This window comes from Rhincodon typus, chromosome 2 (assembly GCF_021869965.1).
Source record: "Rhincodon typus isolate 14 chromosome 2, sRhiTyp1.1, whole genome shotgun sequence".
Lineage (NCBI taxonomy): Eukaryota > Metazoa > Chordata > Chondrichthyes > Orectolobiformes > Rhincodontidae > Rhincodon > Rhincodon typus.
The window spans coordinates 27,745,173-27,766,283 of NC_063333.1; positions in this window are offsets into that span (position 1 = coordinate 27,745,173).

Below are 21,111 nucleotides of genomic sequence, written 5' to 3' on the forward strand. Positions count from 1 at the left end.
CTTCCAGTGATCACTACTATTATAGCCCAACAATATTTTTGCTATGTTCTCAAAAGTTCATTATTTAAATTGGAGGAATACAAGCAAGGAGACATGAGTTGGTGAATATATGGTGTTAACAGTTTTATCTCTGATAATTCATCACCAACATTTTAAACGGTGATTTGTTATAGATATTCATAAACATCCAGTGAGAGTTGGAGTTAAACTGTCACTAAATATTGAAAGAAACTAAACACACTTTTACTTTGGTGCAACAGATTACAGCAAATGACAGCATCTACAAAATGGTAACCATTTCACGTTTTCAAAAACCTGTTCTCAGTGATTGTAATTTGGAAAATAGCGGGGCAAATGCAAAAAATAAAAAGAAAAGTTTGCAGATGAAACAACACTGTGTGAGATGACAGAACATTTTGCAGAAGCAATTATTCCTGGGCTTCTCAGAGGTTTCAGTATGAGGCTGCTGGGTATGAGCCCCGTCACTGATATTGATGCAAGATTATGCATATTGGCGCCAGGAATGGAAAAGGCAACGTAGTAGATAGAATGTGAAAAGGACCTGGAGAAAAGAAAAAGATCACTTAGTGAACCTGTGACACACAGTGTGTAGCAAAAAGCACATCCAAGTGTCTGGTGGATTTCCGTGAAGGTAACCTTAAGAAGTTAGGATTGATTCTTTACGTAATACAACAGTTATTGATTTTTATGTTTTATGTCATTGTAAAATGGGTGATTTGTAAGTCAGTTGTCTAGTTATGATCTTTCCCAATTTTTATTACCATTGATTTCAAAGTAAATAAAAATTCAAGATGTGAAGTAGGATGCCAATTCACTATCACTCTTTTCACAGTGTCAAACAATGACAAGATCTATCGCATAGGTTCATGCTAATAATGAATTAATCAGTAATTTAAAAAAAATTTTCTTGCTAAAATTAGTTAGTTTAGATTACGTACATGCTGTTATTCATACATTATTATCTTGGACAATGGTCTTGAATACATAGCCTGCCGGCAAGATTACATTTCTGAGAAACCAACATAAAATACCAATGTACTTAGTGCAAGATAGCAACAAGGCTGAGAAGAATAACAGTGAGTAGGTAAATCAAAAAAGGGTGAATAGATGTCACCCAGCTAAGAATTTATAAGCCTGATGTTATAAGGAGGATGGAAAGACAGAGGGACGTCCTGAGAAAAAAATAGGTTAAAGACGAAGCTGCATGATAAGTCTCAATTTAAACACTGGAAGATTGTCAGGAGAATAAAGGGAAGAATGATGCATATGTACTTAAAGACAAACAAGAAGGGAATGTTCCAACGGGCATTAACCTTAGAAAATCTTGATGAGACTGAAACAAAGTTGAAAGGTTGTGCTGGAGTGATAGAAAAAGATTGGACGCTATAGATGTAAACAACATTACTTGTCAGATAAGCTTTTGCTACACAGGCAAACTCGGAGTCTTCAGCTCCGACTGGGGGAGAATGAGAAAAGATCTTATAGAGTTACATTGGATAGAAAGAAGAATAACTGTCACAGGCACAGAGACAAGATGCTGCTGCTATAAACTGGAGTCCTGCTGCAAGAAGACTTCACAAATTGAGCAATCATTCCTCTTCCTGCAACCGACTTTGCTTTTTAAGACAGGCCCACCAAGAGGAGAAACCAAGAGAACTCGACTGACAAGATTTTCCATTTAACTGTTTTAACACTGCTGAATTAGTCAGCAATAGTTTTATGGTCACTGCTTAAGCCATGCTTAAAGTCTACATTTCATTGTTGCACTCCATTTTGATTATCTGCCTGTTCTGCTGACTGAAATATCTGAGATATTCAAATACTCAAGATACTGCAGAGACCCCCTTAGATTGATACTTGCCATCAAAAGATTAATGAACGATGAAAAAACGTATACTGACGCAAAAGTGCTAATAATATCACTTCCACTTTGTCACAGACATAGTCAAAATGTTTCAGATTTCTTCATCAATTAACATATTTTGGAGTGCAGTGACCATTTTAATTGTAAACTTGGGATTTTCATTTGTGAAATAGAACACTTGAGATAACTTTTCCATGATTTACATAAGAATAAAAACAATAAAAGAAAAATAAACCCTGAACACTGCCAGGGTGTTTAGCAAAATACCAATTAACACTTAGCATGAGTCTGTTGTCAATTAAATTTCAGGGATTCTCACTGACTGTGTTTAAAGTTCTTCCCAGCACTTATTGCTTCCCACTTTGCCTGTCCTCTCCCTGTGTGATAGCTGTAATACTGATAACACTGAGTAAAAAGCAAACATTTGCAAAAGGTACACTAGTATGGATGGATTGTCTTCTGATCATAGGTGAAACAAGTTGGGGCTCTACTGATTGGACTTTAGAAGAATGAGAAGAGATCACATTGAAACATAAAAGATTCTTAACAGGCCTGACATGGTAAATACTGAAGGGATGTTTCCATCGTGGGAGAATCTAGGACCAGACGGCAATGTCTCAGAATATTAGATCAGCCATTATCCAATTGAAAGGTGGAACAGGCTTGAAGGGCCAAATGGCCTACTCCTGTTCCCATTTCTTACGGTCGTATGGTCTTATATGGTAAACTGGTGAAAGTAGAAATGGGGAAACTGTAAATGTAAGACCTTACAGTAAATGAGGTGTGAAATGAAAGAGGCATAATTACTGAACAATGCAAAGAAAGAGAAATAAAAAAATGAGAAACTGTGATTGTCACAGGGGAAAAAGAAGGAAATAAAGTGGAATTAGAAAATGAGAAATAGGGGTTGTAAGAACGTATGTTACAGATAACATTCTAAAGTTAGCAATCAGGCATTTCACACTGAGCAAGCCACATTAAATGTGCTCAGTTTGTGCTTAAAATCTGCCTCCTCCTACCCCTACCCCTGCATCAACGAGTTAAATTTAAGTTAGTTAAAAGATGGTGAGCAGCACTATCTCATTTCCAGAATTTTCCAATCTTGTCCAAATTAGACTAAAATTGGTGGATTTCCTAATCTCATGTTTTTGGATGAGCAATGGTGATGAGCTGAGAAACTGCCCAGTGTGTGACACATTTAGATTAGTCAACTTTGTTGTATGGCACCCCACCTCACTGCACTGTGTGAAGCTACTGCTCATCATGAAGTTTGCTGCCATATTCCTCTTTAAGTGTAAGAAACTACATGACCTGTTTAGTCGAGTGCAGTAACAGGAAGCCACTCTTTGGTCCAACTAGAAAAGTCTCTTTAAGTTAATAAGATATTGTTTCTTGCTTGTTAGAGACTAATTACAAGCTATGTTGATACGATATAATGCTATTTCATCAAAGCCCTGAACTGATTTTTAATTTGTTCATGAGTGTCACTCATTGCTCGTCCCTAATGGGCTTGGAGAAGGTGGTGGTCAGCTGTTTTCTTGGACTTTTGTAGTCATTGGAATGCACCCGCAATGCTGTTCAGAATGGATTTCCAAGATTTTGACCCAGTGACTGTGAAGGAACGATGAGGTAGTTCCAAATCAGCATTGCCATCAAAGTGCTTGATGCTAATGGAATTCCCCGATATTAATATTTCTGGAGCCCCATACAACATGTTCCCCAAGCTACCTTTTTATTATTAACATTATTCATTTGTGTACATAATTGCAGTTGCCAGTACCCCATCTCACTTTAATCTCTAACTTTACAAATTCAGGAGATCTGGAGGTTTCATTTCTTCTGGTATGTGCTCTCTCTGGATTTGGAAAAAAAATGTTAGTTTGCTGAGTGTAAGATCATTGATTTTGATTTTAATAGATTCTTATACTTAGAGAAGATTGCAGCAGCAACATTTATTGTGAGCAGTAGCTCAGTGTAGTGAGTTGTAATGGCCATATAACAGGGTAGGCGGTTGTGTGGATTTGATTTGACTGCTTTTACAACACCACGGAAAGCAGCACTGTCAAATCTTCAGACTCCACTTGATCTACAGGACTAGCTTGGTCTAGTGTGGAAAACCACTTTCTGGTCTATCTAGAAGAATCTGTTGTTGTTAACAAGATATAGTTTATTGCATGGTAGACAAACAGGAGGCTGGAAGAACATAGCAGGCCAGGCAGTATCTGGAGGAAAGGAGCAGTCAATGTTTCAGGTATTACCCTTCTTTAGGACTGATCCAGTCCTAAAGAAGGGTAATGCCTGAAAAGTTGACTGCTCCTTTCCTCCAGATGCTGCCTGGCCTGCTATGTTCTTCCAGCCTCCTGTTTGTCTACTTTGGATTCTAGCATCTGCAGTTTTTTTTAGGTCTCTAATAGTTCATTGCATGTTGGTAGCTAGTCATTACCATAATAGGCAATATAATAGAGACTTTGAGGACGATCACATTTGAATACTCACTCCTTTGAGATCATAAGCTGCTCTGCTGTCAACCCCATATGACATCATCATGATGGGTGGTATTATGGCACTCCTCAGTTTTAACGTTTTCAAACCCCAACACAACAGAATTCATTGCAGTAACTTTCAACGCTGACTCAGCTTGCCCCAGAGCGAGATAAATGTTTTTAAGACTAGGTGCATGCAGTAATATTAAAATTATTGACACATTTATTCCCAGAGCTCTTTGAAAAGTAGCACTTACACATACTGGAGTGCATTATTCGTCTTCTATTAATCAGGAAGAGACATAATGTACAGTCTACTTAAATGATGCCTGAAAAAACACGTTAAGGGATTTTCAATGATGTTTTGGTTAAACAAAATAAAAGAAATGGTCTTGTAAAAGCTTCACAAAGGCAGCTGCATGTTCTTTCAGTGACAGTAGCTGTGGGAAATTTCCTACTTGTGTGAGAGTGTAAACTCTTAAACGCTTGCAGATCCATGAGACAGAAAGAATAAGTGTGAAGAGAGAGACTGAGAGAGAGAGAGTTTTGACGCGACTCTCAAAATGCTCTAAAGTTCTGTCTCATGCTTACTTCTGTTAGGTCGGCACAACATCGTGAGCCGAAGGGCCTGTACTGTGCTGTACTGTTCTATGTTCTATGTTCTAAGATGGCAGTGGAGTAAAGCAACTGAACACTGGGCTCATCCACTCCATCCGCTTTTCTTTTCATTTCTTTTTTTTTCTCTTTCTTTTGTTATTTTTACTTACCTCTTGTTGAAGAGCTCGGTTGTGGCGACAGCAATGGCAGCGAATGGACCCAAGCTCAGACTCATGTGGGCCCAGCAGCGTGGACTTATGATGGCGGCGTCAGAGGCAAGTTTGATTTCCCAGCAGCGCCTGCATCCTGTGCAGATTCATCGAGACCGCGGCGGAGGCGGGTTTGGGCCAGTACGAGACCAGGAGGCATCAGCAGTGGCTGCATTGGTGAGATGGGCCCGAAGCGGACTCATGGCAGCAGTGGAGTCGATTTTGGGCTGGTGCAGTACATGATGGCGCCAGTGGCATTGGCATTGCTGAGCTCTATCGAGGACAAATCGTGGCGAGGGCATCGATGGAGGTGAGATGGTGCTGAATAGTAAAACTCTCATTGCAGCCGTGTGGCAAAGCAGCCTTATGCCTGGCCACCAGGCCTATGGCCCATGACAGAGCATCTAACAAGAAGGACTGGAAAGTTGAACACTTTGTCTTTATTTTTCTGCCCTTATATTCTATGTTTTGGTTTATTTTTCAGTGTTTTAAAATGGCGCCGCAAGGTGGTGCCACTATACAACACTTTTCACTGTATTTTGTAACAAAATACACATGACAATAAATAAATAAATAAAATCCTTTGCTTTGAGGACAAACCTGAAGAAGGGTCTAGGCCCGAAACGTCAGCCTTCCTGCTCCTCTGATGCTGCTTGGCCTGCTGTGTTCATCCAGCTCTACACCTTGTTATCTCTGATTCTCCAGCATCTGCAGTTCTTACTATCTCTGGAGTTATGGAATACAGTTTATCTGTATGTAAGCTTACACAGCAATTATTCTGAATTTGCTGTTTCTCCAATTTTCTTCCCCTGGTTGCTAAAGATACTACTCATGTGGGAACACAGTCACACTACAACATTACATCATTACACACATGTGCACAACCTTAAGATATTAAATCATGCAATGGTTATTTTAACCATGGGGGCACACAACTGTCTTTAATTGTATGAATTTCACATACATGCGTTTACCGGTCAATGTTTAATGAATAGTGATCATAATTATTTTACTTCCTTTGTTTGTCCTACTCTTTGGCCAGTCCAAGTAAGATCCATCAGTACAGATCAAGGATGGAAGAATTCTGAACATTTTCAGAGGACTGGGACATTTAAAAAAAGTTCATGTAACAGATCTGTTTTCTGATCATTCAAACATAAAGCATGTGGAACCCATAAAAAAGATACAATACAGCCTCTTTAAGAGAATTGACAATATTTATTTTAAATGACAAGGCCTGTTGTTATATGAGTTCCTTTAAAGGCCAAGGGTTAGGAGAAAAAGATCACGAACACAACTTGCCAGATGTGGCCCTTTGAGGACATTTTGTTTGTGTATTTCAGCAGTGAAATGCTCAGGTGATTTCAAATAGCGTTTTGCGAGCCAAAGTAGTTTGAAAGAATTTAAAAAAAAACATATGGCAGCTAACTACAACAGTGACCATGTTTCAGTGCTCTGCAGCCTACGTTCTTTCAGCTGCTGAATTAGTCAGCTTTGCATGCTTTTCCAATGGTTCAGTTGGTTAAAACAATGTTTGGTTGAATCTTTCAAACCCATAAGGTTTTCCATTCGTGGCATTTCTCTCTCTTGGGTTCATTCTTACCAATCCGATCATAGTCAGAACATATCTAGCAATATCTACACTGCTGCCTTCAAGCTTCAGTCTCCCAAGGTTTAAGACATGACCCTGTCTTCTTCCTTATCCACATGCAGTCATTAGTAACATTCTTCATAGCTATCTCATCAGCTTCCTCGTGTATGATGAAGATACCTATTTCTTCCTTTCCACCACCACTCACAACCTATCAGCTATAAGTCTGCCTAACTGAAATTTAGTTTTGGATGAGGCATACTCTCCTTAAAGCTAAGGAAATGGAGGCTTTTGCCTACACCACAATCTTTACACTGTTGTCCTTATCTCCATCCTCCCTTCCTGACCATCCCCATTAACCTCCTCAGACTTTGTTGGACTATTTGCAATTTTGCCATCCATTTATGTGCTCCTGATCCATATCTTTTCAAACACAAAAGTTGCCCCCTTCCATCTACTTTACATGGATTCCTTGACACCCCTCTTCAGCACATTTCAAGCTAAAACCAGCATGTCACGCCCAGACTTGAACGCTAAAATATTTTTCTGGATGACCTGCCATCTTCCACACGCTGCACACTCCCACCTCTCACCAAATTCTGCTTATCCATTCCCCCTTGTCTAGCTGTAACAGCCCTCCCCCAAACCATCCACCTCACAAGTTTGTCATTCTTCTGACACTGGCTGCATATGCTTACCCCATCTCGTCCCAGTGCCTAACCACTGCTAGTCTTACCTTCAGCCATTAATAGCTCACATGTGACATTTTTTTCCCCTAAACTTGTAAATTGACGCTATCTCCTCCTGTTAAAAAAAGAGAACCTTATTAAAACTTACCTCTTTGAACGTGTTTTTGGTCACATTTCTTAATTTTCTTTTCCTCAGCATCTGCTTTTTCTCCTATGCCTCTGTGAAGTGCTCGGAGATATTTTGTCTGCATTGTCAATGTTACTACGTAAGTATAATTTATTGATGTCCCAAAATGAAATCAACCGTGAAGAAGGGGTTAGGTAATGGAAGTTTGACAATGTCCTTGGAGCCCTATCCCTACCAGAGGGAAGAAACGTGAAGAATAAGATATGTAGGTTTTAACAAACATTGCAATTCTTGATGAAACACTTTCTAATACTCTGCCCTTTCAAAATAAGAATATGCTGCTTGAGAGAAGCAACTCTGTTCAGTGTGCCAATCTAAATATTCATGAACAATCGGTCATAATTTTATAGTGAGTTTTAAAAAAAAGTTACAGAAGGGAGGTCAAGAAGGTGTAGAGCCATGTTCCTAGAATGAAATGTTTCTTGAACATAAAATGCAATACCATTCTATTTAACAGTGTGTGCAGACAGTGCCTTTTGCCATGTTGCAGGAAGCAGTGAACTGAGTTCCTGTAGTCTACAGTAAATTGTGCATTGTAAAGTGTACACTCTGTTCAGTCATAAAATGTATCAACAGTTGTGGGCTCTGTATAATATTTACATATTGGAACATTCACACATGCTTCTTTTCCTTCAATAGTTTCACACATGAATGAAAATATCTCATGGCCTTTCTTTTGTTTTATCCTTTCTGTTTTATTCACTTACAGGATGTGGGTGTCACTGGCTGGGCCAGTATTTATTGCCCATTTCTAATTCCCAGGGGGCAATTAACAGTCAACCACATTGCTGTGGGTCTGTAGACCTGACCAGACCAGATAAGGCAGGCAGAATTCTTTCCCTAAAGAACATTAGTGAACCGGATGTGACAGTCAACAATGGTTTCATGGTGGTCATCATCAGGCTCTTACTTCCAGGTTATTATTGAATTCAGGATTCGAACCTGATGCCCCAGAACATTACCTGGGTCTCTGGATTAATAGTCCAGTGATAATACCATTAGGCCATCACATACCCTGGTTTAAAACAATTGTACATATATTTGAATACAAACTATATGTGTGGAACAAACTCATGTGACATATGTTGAGAGTAAACCTTTCAAATCTTTTGATCAATTCTTGAGACAAGATGGCACTTGGACCCACAGCGCATGTAAATTGACTGTAACCTTTTATGTCTTCAAAGGCTGTACTGGCAAACAAGTTCCACCATTGGTGAACTGGCAATTTGAGGGAAGGAGATCTTCACCAGTTGAGTGAAGGGAGACGTTTACGAGATTCTTTCAAAATTCATTAGCTTGCTGGGATTTTACTGCCAGATTCCACAATTAAAAATGAACAGAAAGTATAAAATGGTCGGGGGAGAGGCCAAAGGACCAACCATAGCCCAAATGCAGTGTTCCCCTGCTGCACCACAAAAGCCCCACGCCCCAATCTGAGCACTGTGGCTTTACTCACCAGCCCTAATATGGTGACCCCACAACTCCGACATGAGCAGAGCAGCCCTGCCCCTGACCTAAACACCAGGGCTCTGCCACCAATCTGAGCACTGTAGGCCCTTTAGAGCCCTGGGTCCTAGTCACTGGCCCGAATGTACCTCCCTGTCCTGGGTCTTCGTGCTACATAATTTTTTATAAGACTACTTAGTGTCAAAATATGTTTGATAATCAATCATGTGAAGTGCCATACTCTCTCCAATCTAACATAAACCACAAATGCAAATTATTGCCCTTCTGAAGAAAGGTTATTTGTCCCATGCTTGCTGCTTTCCAACATTTTCCATTTTTATTTCAGATTTCCAGCATAATTTCACATCCATAGACTTGTAGGTTAAAAATGGGTAGATATGCACGAAAAAAAATAACATAATGCATGTTTGCAAATTTATCAGGTCTTTAGCTACTTTGTCAGGAGGGTCTATAAATCTAATCATCATTTCCTTTCTTAAGCAGAAAGCCTCTGTAAATTGGTGCTAGATCACTGCAATCAGCTCATGGCACTAAATACAAGGGAGAAGCTGACATTAGACCCTGAATTGCTAATAGAATCCTACAGTGTGCAAAGAGGCTAATTGACCCGTTGAGTGTGCGCTGACCCTCCAAAGAGCTTCCCACCCAGATCCAACAGCCCACCCTACCCCCTTAACCTCAAATTTCCCATGGCCATTCCACCTAACCTGCACATCTTTGGACTGTGGGAATAAACCGGAGAATCTGATGGAAACCCACACAGACACGAGAAGGACGTGCAAATGCCTGTGACAGACCAGAAATGAACCCAGGTCCCTGGCACTGTGAAGCAGCAGTGCTAACCACAGAACCACTGTACTGCCCTATACTTTGCAGACAGGTTTTGTTAATTGCTTCATGAGCACACAGACTTGATTTGAATATCAGCGTTTCCTGGTTTGAAACAAACAAAACAAATTTCTGTCAATTTTCCAACCTGGTTTACAACCTCAGTAGGCTCTGTCTGTAAAGTGACATGGAAGGATGGGTCAAATTTTGTGGTTGGACCCAGTGGACTGCCCAAATAGTGGCACTAATCTTATTGGTAATTCATCCTTAAGGGCATGGACTCTAAGACTGAGAGGGGGCATTTGGGTCAGTAGAAGCTACGTAGTGGGAGTGGCAGGGAAATGTAGACCACACACCGAGCAGTGAGGCATTACACTTAAGTGAATCTTTAAGGCTTCAACGTCCTAAAATTAATGAAGTAATTTTGGTTTTTAATGAAGTAAATGTTCTACTTGCAGTTTTACCCAACCATGGCTCACGATCCCTAGTGCAGCAAAGGGAAGCTGCCATATTAATGATTGGTGGGATGGCTGAGAAATCTGGAGAAGCAGCTTTGAGAAATGCCAAAATTATATTTCCATCCTAGCTGTGTTATTTGTCATATATTTAAGTTTATTAATGAGGTGTCCGCAATTACCTGCAGGAGCACTGAGAATTGAAATCCACCCAAATACTCAGGCCTGCAAATCTCTCATGGTGTATTGTCAATCTGTTTTTCTTTACATGAGTTATGCTTGAACTGCCCCATTTAAACTTTAAAATGGAACAATAACAGGGTGAAAAATCAGCTCATTTTAATACAGCATTAGTCATTTTAAATTAAACAGCTGCAGTTATTGTTTGTCATTGTAATTGGGGTTTACCTTTTAGCACATTTTTATCCAATATTCAGATTTGTCAAGCTCCAGCACATTAACTAAAGAAATAATATTGAATTAATATTAGACTTTTAAGATCATTTAGATTTGTTATTTCAAACTTCAGTCCTCTTCCCTCTTGAAGATGGAAAGTAAAATTAATTTATTTTATGTCTTCTATGTTTGGAGTGCCTCACGGTGCCTCATAGCCAAATAACTACTTTTGCAATATTGTCACAAGTATATAGATGAATGGAGGAACCACTTTCCACATAGCAACATTGAGAATTGCAAACATTTAATCTGTTTCGCTGGTATGATTTGATAGATATATGTAGTCAAGGAATTAGAAGGATTCCTGAGCTTCTTCAAAAGAAGTGTAAGGGATTCTTGACACCCATCTAACAGCTTGACAGGGCCTGAGCTTATCTAGAAGGTAGCAGCTGCTCCAGTTTACAATGACACATCAAGCTAGATTATGTGCTCAGGAGCTGGAGTGAGGCTTGAACGCACAAGTCTTTTGACTCACAGATAAAATGCACTACCCCCTTGCTAAGCTGAAGGTAGATAATGCCAACATCTATAAAGATTCATTGGTGAAGGAAGGCTGAACCCTAATCCTAATTCTCCCACTTTACTGCATCATCCATTGGGTACTTCAGTCAGGTGTTCATTCCTCCTGAAATCACAATGTCAGAGCACACAGAAGGAGATCATTTGGTCTATTATGCCAGTGTCAACTTCTCGGGGGAACTGATCCACTTAGATCTTTTCCCTTTTCAAGCTATGAGCATGTTTTCCCTTTAAGTATTTTTCCAATTCCCTTTTGAAGGGTATGATTGTTTCTGCTTCTGTCATCTTTTCAGGCAATTCATTCCAAATTACAGTTAACATTTCAGTTCCAGTGATCTGAAATGTTAACAATGATTTCTGTCCACATATGTTGCTAGACCTGCTGAGTTTTTTTCCAGCAATTTCTGATTTTGTTTCTGATTTCCAACCTCTGCAGTTTTTTCGGTTTTTCATTCCAAATTATAATGATTCGCTGTGTTAAAAGAGAAAGTCTCTGCATGCTGCTTCTTTTGTCAATCACCTTAAATTTATGTCTACTATTTACTGGCTGGTTTGTCCCTGGAAACAGCTTATCCTCATTTACTCTGTCAAATTCATTCATGTTATTTGAACACTGCTATCAAATCTCTATTGATGTAGGACATCAATGTCAAGCTAAATCCTGTTCTTACTTGATGTTCAAACTCCAGGAGCAATCATTGCATAGGGATAATGGTCAATTGTAGTTCCTTGAGATTGAGATCAGCTGACTCAACACAGACCTCAGGTTTAAATAGTGGGGTCTTTCAAATTTGTAGTATGCATACCTGGGGTGTTTAATTATCAAGCCACCAAAGTCCATTCAGAAAGATTTGTTTCCATGAAAAATTGCAACAAAGTTGAATCAAGTGCCACAGAAGAGCATAGCTGCAAAATCATTTACAATATTCCAAAGGGAGATTGGTCCTGACCTGGAAGTCTAGTTCAGGATATGGATTATACTAGAAAGTGATATGAAAAAGATGGCAAGGCCAACGAAATGGTGAAGCAGACTAAATTACCTGAATTTCGCCTCTTACATTTTTATTTAACACATTGGTGGAGCTCCTTTTTTATTCTAAAAACACAAGGTGGGGGGGTGTGTGGTAGGGCTTGGCAGTGCAATTTATAAGTTGAATTGGGTGAGAATTTTGAGCATAGGAATACATATCATAGGAATACATATCCAATATTACTCATGAAATTATGGGTCAGATTTTCTGTGGAGTGGCAATCTCAAGCAGATTGTCGCTTTGGCCCTTCACATTTACGAAGAAAGGGATCTCCACATTTTGCAGAGGAGATTCTGATCAGGTCTTCCTCAGAAATACAGAAGTGTACTTCCATCTTGACAAATGCAATGGCTCGAGAAGGCAGCTCACCACCACCTTCTCAAGGGCAATTAAAGACGGGCAGTAAATGCTGGCCCATCCAGAGATGCCCACATTCCATGAATGAAATATTAAAGAAAAGGTAATATAAAGCAGAAAGAAGATGTTTTATCAGTACATCAGTACAAGAGTATGACTAATAAAATGACTGGGTCTAACAGCGGTATCAACGGTAACTTGTGTGCAGATGCAGAAGATGTGGGCAGCATTCTGGATGATTAATTTCTTCATCTTCACAAAGGAGAGGGATGACGCAGATATTCTAGTTAGAGGAGGAGTGTAAAATATTGGGTAAAATCAACATAATGAGTAGAGAAATTTTGGAGGGTCTGACTTCCTTGAAGGTGATATATCACCAGGACTGGATGAATTGTATCCTAGGCTGCCAAAGGAAGCCAGAGAAGAAATAACAGTTGCTGTGAAGGTAATTTTCCATTCCTCACTAGATGCAGGTGAAGTATCAGGGGTTTGGAGATCTGCAAATGTTGTTTCATTATTTAGAAAGGGTGTAAAGATAGGGCAAATAATTAGAGGTCTACGTCTGATCTCAGTGGTGGGCAAACATTGCATCAATATTGAGAGATAAGATGAACTATTACTCAGAAAAGCACAGATTAATCAAGGCTAGTCAGCATGGTTTCACTAAGTGAAGGTCATGTCTTACTGAACTAATTTAATTTTCTGAGGCAGTAAGTAAGAAAATTGATGAAGGTAGTGCATGGATATAGTCTAAACGGATTTTAGTGAGGTGCTTGACAAAGTCCCACTTGTTGGTTGGACTTGTCAGAAAAATTAAAGCCCATAGAATACAGGAGAATGCAATGAGTTGGATCCAAAGTTGGCACACCGAGAGGAAACAAAGGTTGTTGGTCGACGGATGTTTCTAAGAAAGGAATGCAGTTTCCAGTGGTGCTCCACGGGGCTCAGTGTTGGGTCCCTTGCTGTTTGTTGTATATATTGGAAATTTAGACTTAAATATGGTACCAAATAGTGAAGGGGATGGCTGTCGACTGCAGGATTGATATCAATGGTTTTGTTGAGTAGGTTGAAAAGCAACAAATGCAATTCAGTCTGGAGAAGTGCAAGATTATGAATTTGTCGATTATGCAGTAAATGGGGGATATTGAGAAATGTGGAGGAAGTTAGAGAATTGGAGTGCATATCCTCAGGTCCCTGAAGATGGCAAGGCAGCTAGATGAGGTGGTAAATATGGCATATGGCTTGTTTTCCTTCACTGGGTAAGGCACTGAAAACAAAAGCAGGGATGCAGTTATGGAACTATATAAGCCATTGGTTAGGCCGTAGCTGGAATTTTATATACAGTTCTGGTCATTAGGACATAATTGTTCTACAGACAGTACAGAGGAGATTTGCAACAAAGTTGCCAGGGCTTGAAAATTTTAACTATGAGGATAGATTAAATGTTCTTGGATTGTTTTCCTTAGAACAGAGAAATCTTTGATATCTCACAAGATGAGGTGCACAAAATAATGAGGAGCTTGGATATAATGGACAGCTGTTTCTCTCGGCAGAGAGGTCAATTAGCAGGGGGCACAGATATATGTTGATTGGTAGAAGGTGAGAGTGGGCATGAGGAAACCTTTCCAACCAGAGAGTGGTGAGTATCAGGAATTCACTGCCCACTTTGGTGCTTGAGGTGAAAGCCGTAACATACTTAATGGAACCTGAAGTTCTGTAAATGGCAAGGCTACAGACCAGGTGCTGGAAAATTAAATCTTGGTGGGTGGTTAGTTTATTCAACCAGCACAGATACAATGGGCTGAATGGCCTCTTTCTGTGTTGTGACTTTTCTATGGTTCTGTTTACATACTGATCATTCCTAATGGCTTAGAAATATTGCCCATGTTCTTTATTCAGTCTTCTTTTTGTTTTTGATTCAATTTGACTATCGCATGGCTTTTTTTTCAAAACCACTTTTTCCTTTGTGTTCTTGCACTATTTATTTCAGCAAAACCTTCTGCCTTCATTTGTGTGGTTTCATCAATCCTGCTTCCCCGATTAGTTTCAAACCTAAATTTTCCCTATGCTTTGACATATTGATTTAAATCCTCCCTCACCACTCTATTTACTCTACACAAGATCATTGGTATCACCTTGGATAGTATTAAGCCTAACCCTTCAATATTCCTTCCATTATCACAGAACTCATTCTAATGTCTTAAAAATATGAACCCATCCCTCCTGCAGGCACATTCATGTCTTGTTGTTTCTTGTCCTGAACTTGTAAGCATGAAACTAAAGACCTCATTTTGGCACTCGAAGATTTGTTTCTCAATCATGACAAAAATGTCTTCAATGACCTCTGTAAAACCATAAAACATAGTTCCAACTTTGTCACTAGCCCTGTGAATTTGTTCCAATCAATTCCATGTTGATCCAGTGAGCAAACATACTATAGAGTCTTGTTCATAATTAAAGAATGTCTTGCGTTCTGAAGATGAGTCATATTGAACTCAAAATGTTATATCTGTTTCCTCCTCCACAAATGTTGCCAAACCTGTTGAGTTTCTCCAGTTTCTCTGCTATTTCAGATGACCAGCATCTGTAGTATCTTGTTTTTTTTAGATGTAAGTCTAATCTGTACACTTGATAAGAGAATCCCACATTGCTACAACTTTCTTATCTTGTTGTCCACCTGCCTCTCATTCCTCTACTTCTGAGGTGCCGTAATATTGCCCAGGACCACCTTTGTTTATGTGGCTTTGACTGCCCATATCATGCTTTGGGCAAGTTGCTGGAATACCCTCATACAGATATCGATGTAAGTACCTGTTTAGGCACCTATAGAGTCATAGAGTTATTGAGCCATACAGCATGGAAACAGACCTTTGGTCCAACCAGTCCATGCCAAACATAATCCCAAACTAAACTAGTTCTACCTGCCTAGGTTTGGCTCATATCCCTCCAAACCTTTCCTATTCATGTACTTATCTAAGTGTCTTTTAAATGTTGTAAATGTGCCCACATCCACCACTTCCTCAGGAAGTTCATTCCATACATGAACCACCCTTTGTGTAAAAAAAATGCCCCTCACGTCTTTTTTAAAACTCTCTCCTCTTCCCTTAAAAATATACACCTTATTCTTGAAATCCCACATCCTAAAGAAAAAACATCTATCGTTAACCCTATCTATATCCCTCGTGATTTTATAAACCTCTCAAAGATCAGTTCTCAGCCTCCTACACTCCAGTGAAAAAAGTTCCAGCCTATCCAGCCTTTCTTAATAACTCGAACCTTCCATGCCAGGCAACATCCTGGTAAATCTCTTCTGAACCATCTGCAGCTTGTAGTAATTCAGGGGCCCACTGTACCTGTGAGTATGGCCTCCTTCTGCTGGTCATGTGGATGGGCCTCCATACTCTACACCACCCATACTGTATTGTTTAGCACTACCACTTGACAAGCCCATCCAGAAATGCCTTGTTTTCTCTGATGCTGCTTATTATGACCCATTGCTGCTCAAACACAGTGGTCCTCTACTCCAGGGACTGCATTTTCAGACATTTGGCATCAACCTTCTGGCCCTGGACATACTGTGCTGATGAACACTAATGGCCCAATATATTTGACTGTGTGCACATTACTGGGTTTCCTTGCATTGCATTCCTTAAGGTCTCACTTAAAAAACGTAGATTGTATCATACTGAAATAAGATTTCAAGTTTTGATCATCTGGACAATGCTGCGAAGAAAGCTGGGAAAAAATATCAGGGTATTACTTTTGTCTTTGCAGATGTTTATGTCACTAGTTGTAAACGTATTGAAGCTCATAAAAGATGCTGTACTATGGCTCAGGCCATTTGAAGCAGGTGGATAGTGTGAGGAAGTTTCCAGGAATGTGTCCAACCTCAGTCGGCAAACCTGGGCTAAACTTACAGCAGTAAGAATCAAACGTCTTTTACTCATGTCAATAAAACTCTAAATGTAGGGAAATAAAGTCAAATAATACTTTGTCCAAGTTCAAGCCTGCACTTTCTGTGAGGCTGATTTTCAACTGAGGCTAAATTCTACACTCCTCTGACATGCCTGACATTGCCCAGGCCTCTCATTACAAACTTTGTAATAATCGTGCAACAATAAGATTTTCTTACATCTCCATGCAGGACATTATAATGATACAACATACTGTTAAGTATTTGTTGAATGTAGTGAAACATATAGTAACAGTGGAAACATCATCAGTATCACTATGGTTTGAGCACAGTCAAGACTACTATGCTGCTATTTTACCATGGCAAAAAAAAACTGATTTAAACAAAAACACTAAATGAAGTCTGGCAGTGCTAGCAAAATCAACTTCCAATTTGATTTATATTGATGATAATATACAGAATGGGAGAAACATGAATGGCCATCGAACTGTACTGAATAGAATCGAATGTTCCAAAGCACGTCAAATTTTGCTTTTATTCACAACCGGTACATTGTTGCCAACTGTTAAAGCATATTGTACAATGTGTGGTTGCAATTAACTGCTTAAACTACCGTTACCCCTGAGATTGAGCAATTTTCTGCTCAATAATAACTGGACAAGGAAACTACTTACATGCCAGATATATGGTCCTGGATTATTTATCCTCCTCATACCAAATATTTAAAATTTTCCATCGCTTGTCAAAGATAGCATCTGTTTCTGTCGACTTACAACAATTACGTTTGCCAAAATGACTCTCGAAGAAGTTGACTATTTATTAAAAGAGTAATTCATCAGCTCTCTCAAATCATCTAATATGTTATAAAGCGATATTGTTGACTTTTTTGGCTTTTCCTCTGCATACTATTTCTTCCGAAGATTGTAATACAGGCTTGAATAAATTCCACAGTGCAGTTTGAAATAATATAAAGTTTGATTGTGTTTATGGACATGCTATTCAACTTTAGCTACTATCATGGCCTCATGTAAACTGGGGTCTCACAACATGAGCCAATACTGACAAGTGATAGCACTAAACAAATAACATGTACAAAAGGAGGAGGACATGGGACAAGAATAGGTTCTTGGGTTACTCTGGAATGTAACCGCACAAGATTGGACAGGAAAGCTCTTTGCGAGATTGCACTGTTTACATTCAGTGTATACTAGCACAGGTCCCACTGGACTAGACTGAGTAGATGACTTTACTAAATGCCAACAAGGGGTAGGGTTGGATATATTTAACATGTTTACTGCAAATGTCATTCATTATCTTGAACAAGATTGGGTAGTGTGGTTGGACAGAAACTGAACTGAAGAGATTTGAAAAATAGGACTTTGGAGACATGGAACTAAGGGATGAGTATACTTTTGAGAATCTTAGATAAGAATCTTAGATACAAAAGGGAAATTGAGGGAGTAGTTGAAAGTGATGGATATGTTCAGTGCTGATTTTATTGAGGAATGGCATTAGAAACGTTTAAGAAAGTTTTGCCTTTCAGTCCTTAGCATGTCACAATGAAATGTATCACTGTTGTAATCTAGGAAATCCAGCAAACAACACACTCACAGCTCACTTCCACAAACAGCATTATGATCATATCATATGATGAGCTTTAGTGATCCTTTGTTGAAGGATAAACATTGGACTGTTCTCTCCAGAGTTTCTTTGTACACAGACATGTGATTTTTTTTCTGTAAAGACAGACAGTGCCTTGGTTTAATATCTCATCAGAAAGACAATTCAGGATTAAGATTGGGATTGTTAGCCTCAATTTTGTGCTAAAGTCTCTGAAATGGGATCCAAATCCACAATCTTCTGACTCAGAGACGAGTATGAACCAATGCTAACAACTGCTGTTTCGATGATAACAACAGTTTTGAAGAAGAGACAAGTACAGTATGTGAGACAGGCAGTATATACCTGGGCACTCAGCCCATTTCAAAAATGAGGAAATGTTTGCTGCTGGCATTCAGTATTAGGCAGCAGCCAGTCACTTGTGTTGATTGGCAGTGGAAAGGGTCTAGGCCCGAAACGTCAGCCTTCCTGCTCCTCTGATGCTGCTTGGCCTGCTGTGTTCATCCAGTTCTACACCTTGTTGTCTTAGAGGAACAACTGATGTATTTCAATGACAATGAGAAGAGAATGTTTATATTCACCCATATCATTAAGATTTGGGGATCGAGCAACAGTAGCACTGTAAGTTGAAAGGGCATGCATTGTATAAGAGTTTTAGGAACTTAGAGCAACTTTGGGATGATGTCACAGAGCTGGGTATAAATAGTAAGTGTGGTTGGACTTAGATAGATGATCAATCAATATATAAATAAGGTGAGAGGTACATGAGACAATAATAGAGGCAAGTACATGTAGAGATTAGTCTTTCATTAATGTTACAATAAGATTAGAGACTGCTATATCATTTGGAGGCAGAGGATGTGGGTGAGATCCTAAATGAGTACTTTGCATCGGTATTCAGCCAGGAGAAGGGTGTGGAGGATAGCCAGATTTGTGTGGAACATACTAATATGCTAGAGCATTTTGAAATCAAGAAAGAAGTGGTGTTGAATCTCTTGAAGAGCATTAAGGCAGATAAATCTGCAGCTGCCAATGTTATCTACCCCAGGTTATTGAGAGAGACAAGAGAGGACATTGGTGGGGCCTTGACTGAGATCTTTGTATCCTCATTTGCTATTGGAGAGGTCCTGGAGGACTGGCAAATAGCTAATGTTGTTCTTTTGTTCAAGAAGTGAAATAGGCATGCTCCAGGAAACTATAGAGAGGTGAGTCTCACATTGGTGGTTGGGAAGTTATTGGAGGGAATTCTGAGGGATAGGATTAATGCACATTTGGAAAAGCATGGCCTAATTAGGGACAGTCAGCATGGCTTGGTACAGGACAGGTCATGTTTTACTAACTGGATTGAATTTTTTGAGGAAGATGATCGATAAGGGTAGAACAGTGGATGTTGTTTATATGGATTTTAGTAAGGCTTTCGACAAAGTTTCTCATGATAGGCTCATCCAGAAGATTAAGATACATAGGATCCATCGTGACTTGGCTGCATGGATTCAGAATTGGCTCGCCCACAGAAGGCAGAGGGTAGTGGTGGAAAGGTGTTTTTCAGGCTTGAGGTCCGTGACTAGTGGTATTATTCCTCAGGGATCCATTCTAGGACCTCTGCTGTTTGTAATATATATAAATGATTTTGATGAAAATGTAGATGGGTGGGTTAGTAATTTTGCAGATGATACAAAGATTGGTGGAGTTGTGGATAGTGTAGAAGGTTGTCAAAGGATACAGCAGGATATAGATCAGTTGCAGATGTGGGTGGAGAAATGGCAGATGGAGGTTAAGGTGCTGCACTTTGGGAGATCAAATATTAAAGAAAAGTATACAGTTAATGTCAGGACCCTGAACAGCATTGATGTACAGAAGGATATTGGGGTTCAAGTCCATAGCTCCCTGAAAGTGGCCACGCAAATAGATAGGGTGGTAAAGAAGGCGTAAGGCATGCTTGACTTCATTGGTGCGGGAATTGAGTGCAAACATCAGGATGTCATGTTGCAACTGTATAAGACTTTGGTCAGGCCACACTTAGAGTATTGCGTTCAATTCTGGTCGCCACATTGTAGGAGGGATATGGAGACTTTGGAGAGGGTGCATAAGAGGTTACCGGGATACTGCCTGGATTACGGGGTATGAGCTATAAGGAGAGGTTAGAAAAACTCGGGTTGTTTTCTCTTCAGCAGTGGAGTCTAAGGGGAGACTTGATAGAAGTCTATAAAATTATGAGATGCATAGTTAGGATTGATGGTCAGAATCTTTTTCCCAGATTTGAAATGTTTGATACTAGGAGGCATGCACTTAAGGTGAGAGGGGGAAAGTTCAGAGGACATGTGAGGGGCAAGTTTTTTACACAGAGAGTGATAGGAGTCTGGAACGCACTGTTAGGGGTGGAGTTTGAGACAGATTCAATAAGGGCATTTAAGGGGCTTTTAGATAAGCACATGAATATGCAAGGAATGGAGGGATAAGGACCAAGTGCAGGCAGAAAGGATTAGTTTCATTTGGCGTCATGTTTGGCACAAAATTGTGGGCAGAGGGGCCTGTTCCTGTGCTGTTCTGTTTTATGTTCCATTTCATGTATGATAGAAATTAGTACCAATATGCAATAAACAGAGTTCTAAAGGAGTCAAAACGTGAACATTGACCTTGCCTTCTAATTAACCAATTTGTCTTGAACCCAAACTCATAGATGTGGACGTAAAATAACATGACAAGAGAACTTGTATTGTTAGAAATATAGAAACAGAAAGTAGTAGCAGGAATAGGCCATTCAACCCTTTGAGCCTGCTTTACCACTCGATATGATCATGGTTGATCCTATATCTCAATG